The sequence below is a fragment of the Ambystoma mexicanum genome, chromosome 7p (genome assembly GCF_040938575.1).
Source record: "Ambystoma mexicanum isolate Mex_15411 chromosome 7p, UKY_AmexF1_1, whole genome shotgun sequence".
NCBI classification, from domain to species: Eukaryota; Metazoa; Chordata; class Amphibia; order Caudata; family Ambystomatidae; genus Ambystoma; species Ambystoma mexicanum.
The window spans coordinates 989,335,759-989,352,969 of record NC_090939.1 but is presented as its reverse complement, the minus strand read 5'-3'; positions in this window follow the sequence as shown (position 1 = coordinate 989,352,969).

Here is a 17,211-nt window from a genome sequence, read left to right as displayed (position 1 = left end):
ACCTGAGACCCTTCCTTTAGCATGAGATGTGATATCCAACTCCTTCCCATTCCAATCCTGAGACCCTTCCTATAGCATGAGATGTGATATCTCAATACTTCTAATACCAAACCTGAGATCCTTCCGATAACATGAGATGTGATATCCAAATCCTTCCCCTTCCAAACCTGAGACCCTCCCTTTAGCATGAGATGGGATATCCAACTCCTTCCCATTCCAATCCTGAGACCCTTCTGATAGCATGAGATGTGATATCTCATTGCCTCTAATACCAAACCTGAGATCCTACCTCTAACATGAAATGTGATATCCAACTCTTTCCCCTTCCAAACCTGAGAGCCTTCCTATAGCATGAGATGTGATATCCAAGTCCTTCCCATTCCAATCCTGAGACCCTTCCTATAACATGAGATGTGATATCCAACTCCTTCCAATTCCAACCTGAGACCCTTCCTATAGCATGAGATGTGATATCTCAATGCCTCTAATACCAAACCTGAGATCCTTCCTCTAACATGAAATGTGATATCCAACTCCTTCCCTTTCCAAACCTGAGAGCCTATCTATAGCATGAGATGTGATATCCAAGTCCTTCCCATTCCAATCCTTAGACCCTTCCTACAGCATGCAATATGATATCTCAATGATTCTAATAACAAACCTGAGACCCGTCCTATAACATGAGATGGGATATCCAACTCCTTCCCATTCCAATCCTGAGACACTTCCGATAGCAGAGATGTGATATCTCAATGCTTATACCAACCTGAGACCCTTCCTATAACATGAGATGTGATATCCAACTCCTTCCCGTTCCAAACCTGAGACCCTTCCTTTAGCATGAGATATGATATCCAGCTCCTTCCCATTCCAATCCTGAGACACTTCCGATAGCATGAGATGTGATATCTCAATGCTTCTAATATCAAAACTGAGACCCTCCCTATAGCATGATATGTGATATCTAAGTCCTTCCCATTCCAATCCTGAGACCCTTCCTATAGCATGAGATGTGATATCTCAATGCTTCTACCAAACCTGAGACCCTTCCTTTAGCATGAGATGTGATATCCAACTCGTTCCCATTCCAATCCTGAGACCCTTCCTATAGCATGAGATGTGATATCTCAATACTTCTAATACCAAACCTGAGATCCTTCCGATAACATGAGATGTGATATCCAAATCCTTCCCCTTCCAAACCTGAGACCCTCCCTTTAGCATGAGATGTGATATCCAACTCCTTCCCATTCCTATCCTGAGACCCTTCTGATAGCATGAGATGTGATATCTCAATGCTTCTAATACCAAACCTGAGATCCTTCCTATAACATGAGATGTGATATCCAAATCCTTCCCCTTCCAAACCTGAGACCCTCAATTTAGCATGAGATGTGATATCCAACTCCTTCCCATTCCAATCCTGAGACCCTTCTGATAGCATGAGATGTGATATCTCAATGCCTCTAATACCAAACCTGAGATCCTACCTCTAACATGAAATGTGATATCCAACTCTTTCCCCTTCCAAACCTGAGAGCCTTCCTATAGCATGAGATGTGATATCCAAGTCCTTCCCATTCCAATCATGAGACCCTTCCTACAGCATGCAATATGATATCTCAATGATTCTAATAACAATCCTGAGACCCGTCCTATAACATGAGATGTGATATCCAACTCCTTCCCATTCCAATCCTGAGACCCTTCCTATAGCATGAGATGTGATATCTCAATACTTCTAATACCAAACCTGAGATCCTTCCGATAACATGAGATGTGATATCCAAATCCTTCCCCTTCCAAACCTGAGACCCTCCCTTTAGCATGAGATGGGATATCCAACTCCTTCCCATTCCAATCCTGAGAACCTTCTGATAGCATGAGATGTGATATCTCAATGCTTCTAATACCAAACCTGAGATCCTTCCGATAGCATGAGATGTGATATCTCAATGCTTCTAATACCAAACCTGAGATCCTTCCTATAACATGAGATGTGATATCCAAATCCTTCCCCTTCCAAACCTGAGACCCTCCCTTTAGCATGAGATGTGATATCCAACTCCTTCCCATTCCAATCCTGAGACCCTTCTGATAGCATGAGATGTGATATCTCATTGCCTCTAATACCAAACCTGAGATCCTACCTCTAACATGAAATGTGATATCCAACTCTTTCCCCTTCCAAACCTGAGAGCCTTCCTATAGCATGAGATGTGATATCCAAGTCCTTCCCATTCCAATCCTGAGACCCTTCCTATAACATGAGATGTGATATCCAACTCCTTCCAATTCCAACCTGAGACCCTTCCTATAGCATGAGATGTGATATCTCAATGCCTCTAATACCAAACCTGAGATCCTTCCTCTAACATGAAATGTGATATCCAACTCCTTCCCTTTCCAAACCTGAGAGCCTATCTATAGCATGAGATGTGATATCCAAGTCCTTCCCATTCCAATCCTTAGACCCTTCCTACAGCATGCAATATGATATCTCAATGATTCTGATAACAAACCTGAGACCCGTCCTATAACATGAGATGGGATATCCAACTCCTTCCCATTCCAATCCTGAGACCCTTCCGATAGCAGAGATGTGATATCTCAATGCTTATACCAACCTGAGACCCTTCCTATAACATGAGATGTGATATCCAACTCCTTCCCGTTCCAAACCTGAGACCCTTCCTTTAGCATGAGATGTGATATCCAGCTCCTTCCCATTCCAATCCTGAGACACTTCCGATAGCATGAGATGTGATATCTCAATGCTTCTAATATCAAAACTGAGACCCTCCCTATAGCATGATATGTGATATCTAAGTCCTTCCCATTCCAATCCTGAGACCCTTCCTATAGCATGAGATGTGATATCTCAATGCTTCTACCAAACCTGAGACCCTTCCTTTAGCATGAGATGTGATATCCAACTCGTTCCCATTCCAATCCTGAGACCCTTCCTATAACATGAGATGTGATATCCAACTCCTTCCCATTCCAACCTGAGACCCTTCCTATAGCATGAGATGGGATATCCCAATGCTGATACCAAACCTGAGACCCATACTATGGCATGAGATGTGATATCAAACTCCTTCCCATTCCAATCCTGAGACCCTTCCTATAGCTTGAGATGTGATATCCAACTCCTTCCCATTCCAGTTCTGAGACCCTTCCTATACCATGAGACTTGATATCTCAATGCTTCTAATACCAAACCTGAGACCGGTCCTATAACATGAGATGTGATATCCAAATCCTTCCCCTTCCAAACCTTAGACCCTTCTTTTATCATGAGATGTGATATCCAACTCCTTCCCATTCCAATCCTGAGATCCTTCCGATATCATGAGATGTGATATCTCAATGCTTCTAATATCAAACTTGAGACCCTCCCTATAGCATGAGATGTGATATCCAAGTCCTTCCCATTGCAATCCTGAGACCCTTCCTATAGCATGAGATGTGATGTCTCAATGCTTCAAATACCAAACCTGAGACCCTTCCTATAACATGAGATGGGAATATCCAACTCCTTCCCATTCCAATCCTGAGACCCTTCCGATAGCAGAGATGTGATATCTCAATGCTTATACCAAACCTGAGATCCTTCCTATAACATGAGATGTGATATCCAACTCCTTCCCATTCCAATCCTGAGACACTTCCTATAGCATGAGATGTGATATCTCACTGCTTATACCAAACCTGAGACCCTTCCTATAGCATGAGATGTGATATCCAACTCCTTCCAATTCCAATCCTGAGACCCTTCCTATAGCATGAGATGTGATATCTCAATGCTTCTAATATCAAACTTGAGACACTCCCTATAGCATGAGATGTGATATCCAACTCCTTCCATTCCAATCCTGAGACCCTTCCTATAGCATGAGATATGATATCTCAATTCTTATACCAAACCTGAGACCCTTCCTATAACATGAGATGTGATATCCAACTCCTTCCCATTCCAATCCTGAGACCCTTCCTATAGCATGAGATGTGATATCTCAATGCCTCTAATACCAAACCTGAGATCCTTCCTCTAACATGAAATGTGATATTCAACTCCTTCCCTTTCCAAACCTGAGAGCCTATCCATAGCATGAGATGTGATATCCAAGTCCTTCCCATTCCAATCCTTAGACCCTTCCTACAGCATGCAATATGATATCTCAATGATTCTAATAACAATCCTGAGACCCGTCCTATAACATGAGATGGGATATCCAACTCCTTCCCATTCCAATCCAGAGACACTTCCGATAGCAGATTTGTGATATCTCAATGCTTATACCAAACCTGAGACCCTTCCTATAACATGAGATCGGATATCCAACTCCTTCCCGTTCCAAACCTGAGACCCTTCCTTTAGCATGAGATGTGATATCCAGCTCCTTCCCATTCCAATCCTGAGACACTTCCGATAGCATGAGATGTGATATCTCAATGCTTCTAATATCAAAACTGAGACCCTCCCTATAGCATGATATGTGATATCTAAGTCCTTCCCATTCCAATCCTGAGACCCTTCCTATAGCATGAGATGTGATATCTCAATGCTTCTACCAAACCTGAGACCCTTCCTTTAGCATGAGATGTGATATCCAACTCCTTCCCATTCCAATCCTGAGACCCTTCCTATAGCATGAGATGTGATATCTCAATACTTCTAATACCAAACCTGAGATCCTTCCGATAACATGAGATGTGATATCCAAATCCTTCCCCTTCCAAACCTGAGACCCTCCCTTTAGCATGAGATGGGATATCCAACTCCTTCCCATTCCAATCCTGAGACCCTTCTGATAGCATGAGATGTGATATCTCATTGCCTCTAATACCAAACCTGAGATCCTACCTCTAACATGAAATGTGATATCCAACTCTTTCCCCTTCCAAACCTGAGAGCCTTCCTATAGCATGAGATGTGATATCCAAGTCCTTCCCATTCCAATCCTGAGACCCTTCCTATAACATGAGATGTGATATCCAACTCCTTCCAATTCCAACCTGAGACCCTTCCTATAGCATGAGATGTGATATCTCAATGCCTCTAATACCAAACCTGAGATCCTTCCTCTAACATGAAATGTGATATCCAACTCCTTCCCTTTCCAAACCTGAGAGCCTATCTATAGCATGAGATGTGATATCCAAGTCCTTCCCATTCCAATCCTTAGACCCTTCCTACAGCATGCAATATGATATCTCAATGATTCTAATAACAAACCTGAGACCCGTCCTATAACATGAGATGGGATATCCAACTCCTTCCCATTCCAATCCTGAGACACTTCCGATAGCAGAGATGTGATATCTCAATGCTTATACCAACCTGAGACCCTTCCTATAACATGAGATGTGATATCCAACTCCTTCCCGTTCCAAACCTGAGACCCTTCCTTTAGCATGAGATATGATATCCAGCTCCTTCCCATTCCAATCCTGAGACACTTCCGATAGCATGAGATGTGATATCTCAATGCTTCTAATATCAAAACTGAGACCCTCCCTATAGCATGATATGTGATATCTAAGTCCTTCCCATTCCAATCCTGAGACCCTTCCTATAGCATGAGATGTGATATCTCAATGCTTCTACCAAACCTGAGACCCTTCCTTTAGCATGAGATGTGATATCCAACTCGTTCCCATTCCAATCCTGAGACCCTTCCTATAGCATGAGATGTGATATCTCAATACTTCTAATACCAAACCTGAGATCCTTCCGATAACATGAGATGTGATATCCAAATCCTTCCCCTTCCAAACCTGAGACCCTCCCTTTAGCATGAGATGTGATATCCAACTCCTTCCCATTCCTATCCTGAGACCCTTCTGATAGCATGAGATGTGATATCTCAATGCTTCTAATACCAAACCTGAGATCCTTCCTATAACATGAGATGTGATATCCAAATCCTTCCCCTTCCAAACCTGAGACCCTCAATTTAGCATGAGATGTGATATCCAACTCCTTCCCATTCCAATCCTGAGACCCTTCTGATAGCATGAGATGTGATATCTCAATGCCTCTAATACCAAACCTGAGATCCTACCTCTAACATGAAATGTGATATCCAACTCTTTCCCCTTCCAAACCTGAGAGCCTTCCTATAGCATGAGATGTGATATCCAAGTCCTTCCCATTCCAATCATGAGACCCTTCCTACAGCATGCAATATGATATCTCAATGATTCTAATAACAATCCTGAGACCCGTCCTATAACATGAGATGTGATATCCAACTCCTTCCCATTCAAATCCTGAGACCCTTCCTATAGCATGAGATGTGATATCTCAATACTTCTAATACCAAACCTGAGATCCTTCCGATAACATGAGATGTGATATCCAAATCCTTCCCCTTCCAAACCTGAGACCCTCCCTTTAGCATGAGATGGGATATCCAACTCCTTCCCATTCCAATCCTGAGAACCTTCTGATAGCATGAGATGTGATATCTCAATGCTTCTAATACCAAACCTGAGATCCTTCCGATAGCATGAGATGTGATATCTCAATGCTTCTAATACCAAACCTGAGATCCTTCCTATAACATGAGATGTGATATCCAAATCCTTCCCCTTCCAAACCTGAGACCCTCCCTTTAGCATGAGATGTGATATCCAACTCCTTCCCATTCCAATCCTGAGACCCTTCTGATAGCATGAGATGTGATATCTCATTGCCTCTAATACCAAACCTGAGATCCTACCTCTAACATGAAATGTGATATCCAACTCTTTCCCCTTCGAAACCTGAGAGCCTTCCTATAGCATGAGATGTGATATCCAAGTCCTTCCCATTCCAATCCTGAGACCCTTCCTATAACATGAGATGTGATATCCAACTCCTTCCAATTCCAACCTGAGACCCTTCCTATAGCATGAGATGTGATATCTCAATGCCTCTAATACCAAACCTGAGATCCTTCCTCTAACATGAAATGTGATATCCAACTCCTTCCCTTTCCAAACCTGAGAGCCTATCTATAGCATGAGATGTGATATCCAAGTCCTTCCCATTCCAATCCTTAGACCCTTCCTACAGCATGCAATATGATATCTCAATGATTCTGATAACAAACCTGAGACCCGTCCTATAACATGAGATGGGATATCCAACTCCTTCCCATTCCAATCCTGAGACCCTTCCGATAGCAGAGATGTGATATCTCAATGCTTATACCAACCTGAGACCCTTCCTATAACATGAGATGTGATATCCAACTCCTTCCCGTTCCAAACCTGAGACCCTTCCTTTAGCATGAGATGTGATATCCAGCTCCTTCCCATTCCAATCCTGAGACACTTCCGATAGCATGAGATGTGATATCTCAATGCTTCTAATATCAAAACTGAGACCCTCCCTATAGCATGATATGTGATATCTAAGTCCTTCCCATTCCAATCCTGAGACCCTTCCTTTAGCATGAGATGTGATATCCAACTCGTTCCCATTCCAATCCTGAGACCCTTCCTATAGCATGAGATGTGATATCTCAATACTTCTAATACCAAACCTGAGATCCTTCCGATAACATGAGATGTGATATCCAAATCCTTCCCCTTCCAAACCTGAGACCCTCCTTTAAGCATTAGATGTGATATCCAACTCCTTCCCATTCCTATCCTGAGACCCTTCTGATAGCATGAGATGTGATATCTCAATGCTTCTAATACCAAACCTGAGATCCTTCCTATAACATGAGATGTGATATCCAAATCCTTCCCCTTCCAAACCTGAGACCCTCCCTTTAGCATGAGATGTGATATCCAACTCCTTCCCATTCCAATCCTGAGACCCTTCTGATAGCATGAGATGTGATATCTCAATGCCTCTAATACCAAACCTGAGATCCTACCTCTAACATGAAATGTGATATCCAACTCTTTCCCCTTCCAAACCTGAGAGCCTTCCTATAGCATGAGATGTGATATCCAAGTCCTTCCCATTCCAATCATGAGACCCTTCCTATAACATGAGATGGGATATCCAACTCCTTCCCATTCCAATCCTGAGACCCTTCCGATAGCAGAGATGTGATATCTCAATGCTTATACCAAACCTGAGACCCTTCCTACGGCATGAGATGTCATATACAACTCCTTCCCATTCCAATCCTGAGACCCTTCCTATAGCATGAGATGTGATGTCTCAATGCTTCTAATACCAAACCTGAGATCCTTCCTATAACATGAGATGTGATATCCAACTCCTTCCCATTCCAATCCTGAGACCCTTCCTATAGCATGAGATGTGATATCTCAATGCTTATACCAAACCTGAGACCCTTCCTATAGCATGAGATGTGATATCCAACTCCTTCCCATTCCAATCCTGAGACCCTTCCTATAGCATGAGATGTGATATGTCAATGCTTCTAATACCAAACCTGAGACTCTTCCTATAACATGAGATGGGATATCCAACTCCTTCCCATTCCAATCCTGAGACCCTTACGATAGCAGGGATGTGATATCTCAATGCTTATACCAAACCTGAGACCCTTCCTACGGCATGAGATGTCATATACAACTCCTTCCCATTCCAATCCTGAGACCCTTCCTATAGCATGAGATGTGATATCTCAATGCTTATACCAAACCTGAGACCCTTCATATAGCATGAGATGTGATATCCAACTCCTTCCCATTCCAATCCTGAGACCCTTCCTATAGCATGAGATGTGATGTCTCAATGCTTCTAATACCAAACCTGAGATCCTTCCTAAAACATGAGATGTGATATCCAACTCCTTCCATTCCAATCCTGAGACCCTTCCTATAGCATGAGATGTGATATGTCAATGCTTCTAATACCAAACCTGAGACTCTTCCTATAACATGAGATGGGATATCCAACTCCTTCCCATTCCAATCCTGAGACCCTTACGATAGCAGGGATGTGATATCTCAATGCTTATACCAAACCTGAGACCCTTCCTACGGCATGAGATGTCATATACAACTCCTTCCCATTCCAATCCTGAGACCCTTCCTATAGCATGAGATGTGATATCTCAATGCTTATACCAAACCTGAGACCCTTCATATAGCATGAGATGTGATATCCAAGTCCTTCCCATTCCAATCCTGAGACACTTCCTATAGCATGAGATGTGATATCTCAATGCTTCTAATACCAAACCTGAGACTCTTCCTATAACATGAGATGGGATATCCAACTCCTTCCCATTCCAATCCTGAGACCCTTCCAAAAGCACAGATGTGATATCTCAATGCTTATACCAAACCTGAGACCCTTCCTATGGCATGAGATGTCATATACATATCCTTCCCATTCCAATCCTGAGACCCTTCCTATAGCATGAGATGTGATATCTCAATGCTTATACCAAACCTGAGACCCTTCCTATAGCATGAGATGTGATATCTAACTCCTTCCCATTCCAATCCTGAGACCCTTCCTATAGCATGAGATGTGATATCTCAATGCCTCTAATACCAAACCTGAGATCCTTCCTCTAACATGATGTGATATCCAACTCCTTCCCTTTCCAAACCTGAGAGCCTACCTATAGCATGAGATGTGATATCCAAGTCCTTCCAATTCCAATCCTTAGACCCTTCCTATAGCATGCAATATGATATCTCAATGATTCTAATAACAAACCTGAGACCCGTCCTATAACATGAGATGGGATATCCAACTCCTTCCCATTCCAATCCTGAGACCCTTCCGATAGCAGAGATGTGATATCTCAATGCTTATACCAAACCTGAGACCCTTCCTACGGCATGAGATGTCATATACAACTCCTTCCCATTCCAATCCTGAGACCCTTCCTATAGAATGAGATGTGATATCTCAATGCTTATACCAAACCTGGGACCCTTCATATAGCATGAGATGTGATATCCAACTCCTTCCCATTACAATCCTGAGACCCTTCCTATAGCATGAGATGTGATGTCTCAATGCTTCTAATACCAAACCTGAGATCCTTCCTATAACATGAGATGTGATATCCAACTCCTTCCATTCCAATCCTGAGACCCTTCCTATAGCATGAGATGTGATATCTCAATGCTTCTAATATCAAACTTGAGACCCTCCCTATAGCATGAGTTGTGATATCCAATTCCTTCCCATTCCAATCCTGAGACACTTCCTATAGCATGAGATGTGATATCTCAATGCTTCTAATACCAAACCTGAGACTCTTCCTATAACATGAGATGGGATATCCAACTCCTTCCGATTCCAATCCTGAGACCCTTCCAAAAGCAGAGATGTGATATCTCAATGCTTGTACCAAACCTGAGACCCTTCCTATGGCATGAGATGTCATATACATATCCTTCCCATTCCAATCCTGAGACCCTTCCTATAGCATGAGATGTGATATCTCAATGCTTATACCAAACCTGAGACCCTTCCTATAGCATGAGATGTGATATCCAACTCCTTCCCATTCCAATCCTGAGACCCTTCCTATAGCATGAGATGTGATATCTCAATGCCTCTAATACCAAACCTGAGATCCTTCCTCTAACATGAAATGTGATATCCAACTCCTTCCCTTTCCAAACCTGAGAGCCTACCTATAGCATGAGATGTGATATCCAAGTCCTTCCCATTCCAATCCTTAGACCCTTCCTATAGCATGCAATATGATATTTCAATGATTCTAATAACAAACCTGAGACCCGTCCTATAACATGAGATGTGATATCCAACTCCTTCCCATTCCAAACCTGAGACCATTCCTATAGCATGAGATGTGATATCTCAATGCTTCTAATACCAAACCTGAGATCCTTCCTATGACATGAGATGTGATATCCAATTCCTTCCCATTCCAAACCTGAGACCCGTCCTACAGCATGCGATGTGATATCTCAATGCTTCTAATACCAAACCTGAGACCAGTCCTATAACATGAGATGGGATATCCAACTCCTTCCCGTTCCAATCCTGAGACACTTCCGATTGCAGAGATGTGATATCTCAATGCTTATACCAAACCTGAGACCCTTCCTATAACATGAGATGTGATATCCAACTCCTTCCCGTTCCAAACCTGAGACCCTTCCTATAGCATGAGATGTGATATCCAACTCCTTCCCATTCCAATCCTGAGACCCTTCCGATAGCATGAGATGTGATATCTCAAAGCCTCTAATACCAAACCTGAGATCCTTCCTATAACATGTGATGTGATATTCAAATCCTTCCCCTTCCAAACCTGAGACCCTCCCTTTAGCATGAGATGTGATATCCAACTCCTTCCCATTCCAATCCTGAGACCCTTATGATAGCATGAGATGTGATATCTCAATGCCTCTAATACCAAACCTGAGATACTTCCGATAGCATGAGATGTGATATCTCAATGCTTCTAATACCAAACCTGAGATCCTTCCTATAACATGAGATGTGATATCCAAATCCTTCCCCTGCCAAACCTGAGACCCTCCCTTTAGCATGAGATGTGATATCCAACTCCTTCCCATTCCAATCCTGAGACCCTTCGGATAGCATGAGATGTGATATCTCAATGCTTCTAATACCAAACCTGAGATCCTACCTCTAACATGAAATGTGACATCCAACTCCTTCCCTTTCCAAACCTGAGACCCTGCCTATAGCATGAGATGGGATATCCAAGTCCTTCCCATTCCAATCCTGAGACCGTTCCTATAGCATGAGATGTGATATCTCAATGCTTCTACCAAACCTGAGACCCTTCCTATAGCATGAGATGTGATATCCAACTTCTTCCCATTCCAATCATGAGACCCTTCCTATAAAATGAGATGTGATGTCTCAATGCTTCTAAAACCAAACCTGAGATCTTTCCTATAACATGAGATCTGATATCCAACTCCTTCCCATCCTAATCCTGAGACACTTCCGATTGCAGAGATGTGATGTCTCAATGCTTCTAATACCAAACCTGAGATCTTTCCTTAAACATGAGATGTGATATCCAACTCCTTCCCGTTCCAAACCTGAGACCCTTCCTATAGCATGAGATGTGATATCTCAATGCTTCTAATACCAAACCTGAGATCCTTCCTATAACATGTGATGTGATATTCAAATCCTTCCCCTTCCAAACCTGAGACCCTCCCTTTAGCATGAGATGTGATATCCAACTCCTTCCCATTCCAATCCTGAGACCCTTACGATAGCATGAGATGTGATATCTCAATGCCTCTAATACCAAACCTGAGATACTTCCGATAGCATGAGATGTGATATCTCAATGCTTCTAATACAAAACCTGAGATCCTTCCTATAACATGAGATGTGATATCCAAATCCTTCCCCTTCCAAACCTGAGACCCTCCCTTTAGCATGAGATGTGATATCCAACTCCTTCCCATTCCAATCCTGAGACCCTTCTGATAGCATGAGATGTGATATCTCAATGCCTCTAATACCAAACCTGAGATCCTACCTCTAACATGAAATGTGATAGCCAACTCCTTCCCTTTCCAAACCTGAGACCCTGCCTATAGCATGAGATGTGATATCCAAGTCCTTCCCATTCCAATCCTGAGACCCTTCCTATAGCATGTGATGTGATATCTCAATGCTTATACCAAACCTGAGACCCTTCCTATGGCATGAGATGTCATATACAACTCCTTCCCATTCCAATCCTGAGACCCTTCCTATAGCATGAGATGTGATATCTCAATGCTTATACCAAACTGAGACCCTTCCTATAGCATGAGATGTGATATCCAACTTCTTCCCATTCCAATTCTGAGACCCTTCCTATAACATGAGATGTGATGTCTCAATGCTTCTAATACCAAACCTGAGATCTTTCCTATAACATGAGATGTGATATCCAACGCCTTCCCATCCCAATCCTGAGACACTTCCGATTGCAGTGATGTGATGTCTCAATGCTTCTAATACCAAACCTGAGATCTTTCCTATAACATGAGAAGTGATATCCAACTCCTTCCCGTTCCAAACCTGAGACCCTTCCTATAGCATGAGATGTGATATCCAACTCCTTCCCATTCCAATCCTGAGACCATTCCGATAGCATGAGATGTGATATCTCAATGCTTCTAATACCAAACCTGAGATCCTTCCTATAACATGTGATGTGATATTCAAATCCTTCCCCTTCCAAACCTGAGACCCTCCCTTTAGCATGAGATGTGATATCCAACTCCTTCCCATTCCAATCCTGAGACCCTTATGATAGCATGAGATGTAATATTTCAATGCCTCTAATACCAAACCTGAGATACTTCCGATAGCATGAGATGTGATATCTCAATGCTTCTAATACCAAACCTGAGATCCTTCCTATAACATGAGATGTGATATCCAAATCCTTCCCCTTCCAAACCTGAGACCCTACCTTTAGCATGAGATGTGATATCCAACTCCTTCCCATTCCAATCCTGAGACCCTTCTGATAGCATGAGATGTGATATCCAAGTCCTTCCCATTCCAATCCTGAGACCCTTCCTATAGCATGTGATGTGATATCTCAATGCTTATACCAAACCTGAGACCCTTCCTATGGCATGAGATGTCATATACAACTCCTTCCCATTCCAATCCTGAGACCCTTCCTATAGCATGAGATGTGATATCTCAATGCTTATGCCAAACCTGAGACCCTTCCTATAGCATGAGATGTGATATCCAACTTCTTCCCATTCTAATCCTGAGACCCTTCCTATAACATGAGATGTGATGTCTCAATGCTTCTAATACCAAACCTGAAATCTTTCCTATAACATGAGATGTGATATCCAACTCCTTCCCATTCCAATCCTGAGACCCTTCCTATAGCATGAGATGTGATATCTCAATGCATATACCAAACCTGAGACCCTTCCTATAGCTTGAGATGTGATATCCAACTCCATCCCATTCCAATCCTGAGACCCTTCCTATAGCATGAGATGTGATATCTCAATACTTCTAATACCAAACCTGAGATCCTTCCGATAACATAAGATGTGATATCCAAATCCTTCCCCTTCCAAACCTGAGACCCTCCCTTTAGCATGAGATGTGATATCCAACTTCTTCCCATTCCAATCCTAAGACCCTTCTGATAGCATGAGATGTGATATCTCAATGCTTCTAATACCAAACCTGAGATCCTTCCGATAGCATGAGATGTGATATCTCAATGCTTCTAATACCAAACCTGAGATCCTTCCTATAACATGAGATGTGATATCCAAATCCTTCCCCTTCCAAACCTGAGACCCTCCCTTTAGCATGAGATGTGATATCCAACTCCTTCCCATTCCAATCCTGAGACCCTTCTGATAGCATGAGATGTGATATCTCAATGCCTCTAATACCAAACCTGAGATCCTACCTCTAACATGAAATGTGATATCCAACTCTTTCCCCTTCCAAACCTGAGAGCCTACCTATAGCATGAGATGTGATATCCAAGTCCTTCCCATTCCAATCCTGAGACCCTTCCTATAACATGAGATGTGATATCCAACTCCTTCCCATTCCAACCTGAGACCCTTCCTGTAGCATGAGATGGGATATCCAACTCCTTCCAAATCCAATCCTGATAACCTTCCGATAGCATGAGATGTGATATCCCAATGCTTCTACCAAACCTGAGACCCATACTATGGCATGAGATGTGATATCAAACTCCTTCCCATTCCAATCCTGAGACCCTTCCTATAGAATGAGATGTGATATCCAACTCCTTCCCATTCCAATTCTGAGACCCTTCCTATACCATGAGACTTGATATCTCAATGCTTCTAATACCAAACCTGAGACCCGTCCTATAACATGAGATGTGATATCCAAATCCTTCCCCTTCCAAACCTTAGACCCTTCCTTTATCATGAGATGTGATATCCAACTCCTTCCCATTCCAATCCTGAGACCCTCCCTACAGCATTAGATGTGATATCCAAGTCCTTCCCATTCCAATCCTGAGACCCTTCCTATAGCATGAGATGTTATATCTCAATGCTTCTAATACCAAACCTGAGACCCTTCCTATAACATGAGATGGGAATATCCAACTCCCTCCCATTCCAATCCTGAGACCCTTCCGATAACAGAGATGTGATATCTCAATGCTTATACCAAACCTGAGATCCTTCCTATAACATGAGATGTGATATCCAACTTCTTCCCATTCCAATCCTGAGACAGTTCCTATAGCATGAGATGTGATATCTCACTGCTTATACCAAACCTGAGACCCTTCCTATAGCATGAGATGTGATATCCAACTCCTTCCCATTCCAATCCTGAGACCCTTCCTATAGCATGAGATGTGATATCTCAATGCTTCTAATACCAAACCTGAGACTCTTCCTATAACATGAGATGGGATATCCAACTCCTTCCCATTCCAATCCTGAGACCCTTCTGATAGCAGAGATGTGATATCTCAATGCTTATACCAAACCTGAGACCCTTCCTACGGCATGAGATGTCATATACAACTCCTTCCCATTCCAATCCTGAGACCCTTCCTATAGCATGAGATGTGATATCTCAATGCTTATACCAAACCTGAGACCCTTCATATAGCATGAGATGTGATATCCAACTCCTTCCCATTCCAATCCTGAGACCCTTCCTATAGCATGAGATGTGATGTCTCAATGCTTCTAATACCAAACCTGAGATCCTTCCTAAAACATGAGATGTGATATCCAACTCCTTCCATTCCAATCCTGAGACCCTTCCTATAGCATGAGATGTGATATCTCAATGCTTCTAATATCAAACTTGAGACCTCCCTATAGCATGAGATGTGATATCCAAGTCCTTCCCATTCCAATCCTGAGACCATTCCTATAGCATGAGATGTGATATCTCAATACTTCTAATACCAAACCTGAGATCCTTACGATAACATGAGATGTGATATCCAAATCCTTCCCCTTCCAAACCTGAGACCCTCCCTTTAGCATGAGATGTGATATCCAACTCCTTCCGATTCCAATCCTGAGACCATTCTGATAGCATGAGATGTGATATCTCAATGCTTCTAATACCAAACCTGAGATCCTTCCGATAGCATGAGATGTGATATCTCAATGCTTCTAATACCAAACCTGAGATCCTTCCTATAACATGAGATGTGATATCCAAATCCTTCCCCTTCCAAACCTGAGACCCTCCCTTTAGCATGAGATGTGATATCCAACTCCTTCCCATTCCAATCCTGAGACCCTTCTGATAGCATGAGATGTGATATCTCAATGCCTCTAATACCAAACCTGAGATCCTACCTCTAACATGAAATGTGATATCCAACTCTTTCCCCTTCCAAACCTGAGAGCCTTCCTATAGCATGAGATGTGATATCCAAGTCCTTCCCATTCCAATCCTGAGACCCTTCCTATAACATGAGATGTGATATCCAACTCCTTCCCATTCCAACCTGAGACCCTTCCTTTAGCATGAGATGGGATATCCAACTCCTTGGAATTCCAATCCTGATACCCTTCCGATAGCATGAGATGTGATATCCCAATGCTTATACCAAACCTGAGACCCATACTATTGCATGAGATGTGATATCAAACTCCTTCCCATTCCAATCCTGAGACCCTTCCTATAGCTTGAGATGTGATATCCAACTCCTTCTCATTCCAATTCTGAGACCCTTCCTATACCATGAGACTTGATATCTCAGTGCTTCTAATACCAAACCTGAGACCCGTCCTATAACATGAAATGTGATATCCAAATCCTTCCCCTTCCCAACCTTAGACCCTTCCTTTATCATGAGATGTGATATCCAACTCCTTCCCATTCCAATCCTGAGACCCTTCCGATATCATGAGATGTGATATCTCAATGCTTCTAATATCAAACTTGAGACCCTCCCTATAGCATGAGATGTGATATCCAAGTCCTTCCCATTCCAATCCTGAGACCCTTCCTATAGCATGAGATGTGATATCTCAATGCTTCTAATACCAAACCTGAGACCCTTCCTATAACATGAGATGGGAATATCCAACTCCTTCCCATTCCAATCCTGAGACCCTTCCGATAGAAGAGATGTGATATCTCAATGCTTATACCAAACCTGAGATCCTTCCTATAGCATGAGATGTGATATCCTACTCATTCCCATTCCAATCCTGAGACCCTTCCTATAGCATGAGATGTGATATCTCAATGCTTCTAATATCAAACTTGAGACCTTCCCTATAGCATGAGATGTGATATCC